The 6,333-nt window shown below is 36.4% G+C and overlaps 1 long non-coding RNA gene across 1 annotated transcript; it reads left to right on the forward strand.

The window, feature by feature from the left end:
• The first annotated feature begins 2,940 nt into the window (after positions 1-2,940).
• On the forward strand, positions 2,941-4,619 carry LOC143768527 (uncharacterized). Its single transcript, XR_013213924.1, has 3 exons — positions 2,941-3,023; positions 3,744-3,848; positions 4,412-4,619. It is a non-coding gene; the product is annotated as an uncharacterized LOC143768527 (long non-coding RNA).
• Positions 4,620-6,333: the final 1,714 nt, after the last annotated feature.

The raw sequence follows: 6,333 nt of genomic DNA on the forward strand, positions 1-6,333 counted from the left end.
CAGGGCCACGGACCAGGTCACTGCTGCTGTCACAACCCCCTGAAGAACTGCCCAACCCAGACCAAGAACCTCACGGCCCTAGAGGGCATCACATTCACCCATCACTACTTATTAACCATTAAGTGGAACGTATATCCCCTTTTCAGATTGTTATACGCTGTCGCAATTCCCTGTGTTGCCTCTGATTGGTGGCCATGTGACAGCATGTATGTGATTTCCACACTTGTGGTCATGTGCCGACCAAACTCTCTTGCACTATAATATTGAGATATGAAGGAGAGATTAGTGAGAACATTACTGCAATTGTGTAAATCACGTACATATTATTAAATACAGGAAATACTGGGAATCATGACAATTTGTTCATTGCACACTGCACATAACACACTCTTAGACTGGACAACCCCTTTAATATTGTACTGTTTAAAAGTAAAATAAAAGAAAAAATCCTACATAAATAATAAGCTGTACAATGTCATGATTAAGATCAATGTGGATAAAATCTGCGCTGCTGTGACAAATAATGAATCCAGATATAGTTGTAAGGTGTTCAGGTGGTTTATTCAACGCGTTTCGAAGCTCATGGCTTCTTCTTCAGGAAGTTTCCACACAAAGATCTTTGTGTGGAAACTTCCTGAAGAAGAAGCCATGAGCTTCGAAACGCGTTGAATAAACCACCTGAACACCTTACAACTATATCTGGATTCATTATTTGTCACAGCAGCGCAGATTTTATCCACATTCATCTATTATAACGTCTCTAAGAGGTCGCAGCGCCGACCTGTGGATCTGCAGCAGCTGACAAATTACACGCCTTTACTTTGCACCATCAGGTGAGCAGTTCTCTCATAATTCTTTAAGAGCAGTCCTGAGGATAAGACCCTATATGCGCTTTTTTGTCTCCTATTCTTCTATACTAATGATTAAGATCAATTAATATTCAAATATTAATTCAAATAAAAAAAATCCTGTTGATCAAATTTAATGAAATGCTTTACTACTATTCTTTAGTGCTACACTTAATTATTTGCATAATTAATTTAGGAGAGTTTTTTGTATAAAGATACTATTTATTAGATACAAACAATAACAAGACAAGAAAATTACATATATCACATAATTTATATATTAGCATAGATAAAAATAGAAAGTGTGATCCCAATAGGTGCAAACGCACAGCGGTCGCTGTCCTGGGCTAATTAGAGCAGCAATCAGCAATTTAACTTTTAAATGGCCACGGTTAACGGCATGAAAAAAACTAACCTCCACTCAACATGTATTAATAAGGGAAGAAATTTCCTCCCCTATGTAAATTCAGATATTATCAGCCGGAATGCCACATATATTTTAACAGTGATTGCTGCCCTGAAATAATGAATTAAATTAATTGAAAGGTTAATTACCCATGATGTGTTGTATTCAGTCCAGGACTAGACCGCTCTCCCCGAGGCGCGTTTCGCGAGAATAACTCTCGCTTCCTCAAGGGGGCATATTAGAAGGTTGAAAATGGGTATGCCATCATCTTAAAAAATAAAGAACTGTTGCCAGTTTTACCCCACTCTGATAATCTTTGTTGATGGTTGTGTTTTAGTTTTGATTCTCTTGTGGCAATGATACCATGTGATTATCCAAATTTCTATGAAACGGTCATATTTCTGATATTATAAGCCATGTTACACCAATAGCAGACAACCAACAATGCTATTGGTAGCTCATATAATGCCATTTCAGCTAGCTACACACTTTCTTATGTTCATCACGGCTTTTTTAAATGGCTGCAACTGCGACAGATGTGGTTTACAAAGTGTAGCACGAGTGATGAAAATGTGCAATAGACCAATAGGGTGAGCAGATCAAGTAACAACTATACAATAGAGATGAACAAATCTTTAAAAATTTGAATTAAGCAGATTGGCTTGAATTAATCTGGGAAATTTGACTTGCAACAAATGTATTTCCTGCAAATCGAATGTGCCCCGATTATCATTAAAAAAAGCTGTGATCTCATGTTCTAAGGTCTTAATGGTTTTAGAAAAAATAAGCTATCATTCTCTCCTCACCCCTCACCTATCCCTGATGCCATGGCTTCTTGTTGCTTTTTTGCTGGCTTTGAAAGGCTTCGTGCCAGATCTGGTCTCCTATTCACTTGTAACCAGTGATTCGCCCCATATTATGGGTCCGCTATATGAGACTTTGTGGAGTGACATGTATTATTACATCATGATGCTAGGATGTGCATTTTTTGTTTAATCATACTGGTAGGGTAGGTGAAAAGTGAAGACAAGCATTGATCACATGATTATGAGTACTAAAGCATAAAAAGTAGGACAAAAAAACAAAGATCAAAATCAGTATTTCTTTCAATTTTAGGTGATTTCTCGTCACTTTATTTGCTGTCAATGCAGCTCCTCAGGAGAGCGGAGTCCTAGAAAGACTCTCACCCCCCCCCCCAATAGCAAATGCAACATGGACGCTTCAAGTATTGCAAAGCAGCCACATACTATGTTTCTATTTCACATTCTCTCTTGCACTGAATAAAATGAAAAATCAAACTAGTTGCCAGCTAATATAGTTTAGTAGAAAATTTGCTACGTTTTTCTTATCAATGATTTGAGTGAACCAACTGGATGAAATTAGACACACTACATTTACAGTTTGTATAAATATAACATTCCTTATCTAATATTTTTTATTAACGAGCTCTAAGTATCTAGTCATATACAAATCTTAGTGAATAATTCCCATGGATACAAGGAAAGGGAAGTGATTTGCATTGCATACTTAAAAAGTCCACACCTTTCCTTCAAGGTATGTTAATTATATAAATCTAATTGTTATGAAATAATTAGAATTCGTAATGGTCTATTTGGCGTCTGATAATTTGCTCAACATTACCCATAGACTTGTATATATATCACCTATCTAATGAGCTCCAGTATCCATTCATCCTGACTTTGCATCATCACTGACAGCTACCGCATCAACAGAGACAACCATGTCATCAAAGGGACAGTGCAAAGACCGTAAGTGCCTCCTGAAGAAAAAGGAAATTTGATTTATGTATTAGTACAGAAAACAATGTTTTATACATATATATGAAGATAATACATTTTTAGTATCTGCACATTAGTTGTATTCAGTGATGTAGATGAAAATCAGAGCTGAATATTACATTTTTTTGGCCAGTCTAAATGACTTAATAGGTTGACTTGAAAACCATAAATACCACATAGTATAACAATTAGATTTGGCCAAGGATGTGCTCAACTCCACTATTTATACAGATACAGCTCTAACAAGTGCTTAGCTTTGTATTTGGGTTTGTCATTATAATATGTGTTGGAAGATAGCTAGAGACAACCTTCTTCATGGACTTTTAAAAGCATTCACACTTCACCAATATTTTTTTCCATGGGTGAGAATCATTATGGTCAATTATGTCCAATCTAATAGACAGTAGTTTTGATCATGACAGGAGTAAGCTCCAATGCCAGTAGGGCTCTTGGGCATTTGCAGAGTTCCCACATAATATGCATCTGGTTTCATTTGACTATTTATTAATGCTTTATTAGAAAATGTGCTGCATAAGACAGTAAGTCAATTCTTTTAGAAAGATTAATGCCAAAAAATGTAATTTTTTTTTATTTTAACATAAGAAAATCAAATGTTTTTCATGGAATGAAATGAATGTCTTTAGGGTTTCATGACCTTCTCTGATGTAATAATAACTTGTTTCTTTTCAGCATGTGCCCCACAGCCTGTGTGCCAGGACCAAGCACCCAAATGCTGCCCAGATCCATGTCCACCCATTTGCTGTCCAGATCCATGTCCACCAGTTATTTGCCAAGGTATGGAAATTAATAGTACTTGGGATATTTGACTAGCTCTCTGTGTAAAGTTTTTCTATCACTGACTTACATTTAAGAATTGTCACAATGCACAAAAAAAATTGGCGGACCCTGAGGTAGACAAGACTTTTGAATAAGTCTAGTAAATTAATGTGCAAAGTAAACTGTCCATAGGAACAAATGAGGGAAAGAAATTATTGTGATAGAAGATGCCAATAATATTAATTGTAGGAATGTGCAGGATATTATGTACTATGGCTAGTTTATACAATCACATCTCTGAATTGTATACAGCTTTATATGGCAGCCATAGACTTCGATAAGAGTGTATCTTATCTTTGATTTCCTAATTTGGCTACCTAGATGTCTTTCTTCTGGGTAAGAATCCACCAATACTAAGATATTATATGGAGCAATATAGACAATAGAGTGACTGTGTTCTGCTTTAAAGTAGAGCTATAAACATTCTGTGTTGTCTTCTGTGCATTCAGTTATTAAATATATTGAAATGCTAACATTGATTTTAACAATCTTTAAATCCTTTTTATTGTATGTTCTATTAGATCCATGCCAACAAACTGATCCCTGCCAGCAACAAGATGTTTCTAAGAAAGGCCATGTTTGTCAAAAAGGATGCAAATGTGGCAAGAAGTGATAAAACATTTCTGTACCAATGAAACCTCAGCATTGATTTATGCAACTAACTATGCTAATGCTTCACATATCTCGAAAATGTTCTTATCTTCTCACATTAAAATCATTCTCCTGATTAAGTGTATGTGTGAGTTTTTTATAGTATTGCTAACCAATTAATTACCATGCAGTTTGCCAAGTACAATTGTGCTCAAAAGTTTACATACCCCAGGCAGAAATGTTGCTTTCTTGGCATTTTTTCAGAGAATATGAATAACACCAAAACTTTTTCTCCACTAATGGTTAATGGTTGGGTGAAGCCAATTATTTTCAAACTCCTGTGTTTTCTCTTTTTAAATCATAATGACAACCCAAAACATACAAAAGACCCTGACCAAAAGTTTACATACACCATTTCTTAATACTATGAATTGCCCCCGCTAACATCAATGCCAGTTTGAAGTCTTTTGTGGTAGTTGTGAATGAGGTTTTTATTTTATCAAATAGCAAAGCTTCCCACTCTTATTGGAAAAAAGCCCCTAGTTACTGTAAATTCCTGGGCTGTCTAGCATGAACTGCATGCTTGAGATCTACCCAGAGTTGCTCAATGATATTGAGGTCAGGAGATTGATTTGGCCTCTCCAGAACCTTCACTTTGTTCTGCTGTAGTCAATGACAGGTCAACTTGACCTTATATTTTGGATCAGTGTCATGTTGGAACATCAAAGTACGTCCCATGGGTAGCTTCTGAGCTAATGATTGCAAATTTGCCTCCAGTATTAGGTGATATCGTGCTGCATTCATTTTTTCTTCAACTTTGACCAAGTTTCCTGTGCCTTTGTAGCTCATACATCCCCAAAACATTAGCGATCCACCTCCATGCTTTACAGTAGGAATGGTGTTCCTTTCATCATAGGCCTTGTTGACCTCTCTCCAAATGTAACGTTTATGGTCGTGACCATAAAGTTCAATTTTGGTCTCATCGCTCCAAGTTACCTTGTTACAGAAGTTTTGAGGCTTGTCTCTGTGCTGTGTTGCGTATTGCAGGTGAGATAATTTGTGGCAATTGCGCAGTAATGGCTTTCTTCTGGTGACTCGACCATGCAGCCCATTTTTGTTCAAGTGCCTTCTTATTGTACTTCTTGAAACAACCACACTGCTAGTTTACAGAGAATTCAGTATTTCAGCTGATGTTATTTGTGGATTTTTCTTTCCATCCCGAACAATTTTCCTGGCAGTTGTCTACCTGACCATGGTTTTGATTTTACAGAGGCCCTGATTTTCCATTTGTTAATCACAGTTTGAACACTGCTGACTGGCATTATCAATTCCTTGGATATCTTTTTCCATCCCCTTCTTGTTATATACAGTTCAACTACCTTTTCCCTCAGAATCATTGACAATTCTTTTGCTTTCCCCATGACTCACAATCCAGAAAAGTCAGTGGCTGGATGAAAGATGCAAGAGTCTATCTGTATCCAAGAAACTCACTCAGCTTTTATGCACATACATTGATTACAAGCGTATGTGAACTTTTGATCAGGGTCATTTGGATGTTTTGTCATTATGATTTATAAAGAGAAAACACAGTAGTTTCACAATAAATGGCTTCATCCAACCAATAACCATGAGTGGAGAAAAAGTTTTAGTGTTATCATTTATATTCTCTGAAAAAGGCCAAGAAAGCAAAAATTCAGCCAGGGTATGTAAACTTTTGAGCACAACTGTATATTTTAGAGATTTTAGGTGCATACTGACTGCAGCTGTGATGTCATAGTATGCTTATTGGTTGGCTACAGATATAATGTTCACTGTAGTTTCTACTGGAGCAGTTGCAATTAACTAGTACTTT

This window comes from Ranitomeya variabilis, chromosome 4 (assembly GCF_051348905.1).
Source record: "Ranitomeya variabilis isolate aRanVar5 chromosome 4, aRanVar5.hap1, whole genome shotgun sequence".
Classification (NCBI taxonomy): domain Eukaryota; kingdom Metazoa; phylum Chordata; class Amphibia; order Anura; family Dendrobatidae; genus Ranitomeya; species Ranitomeya variabilis.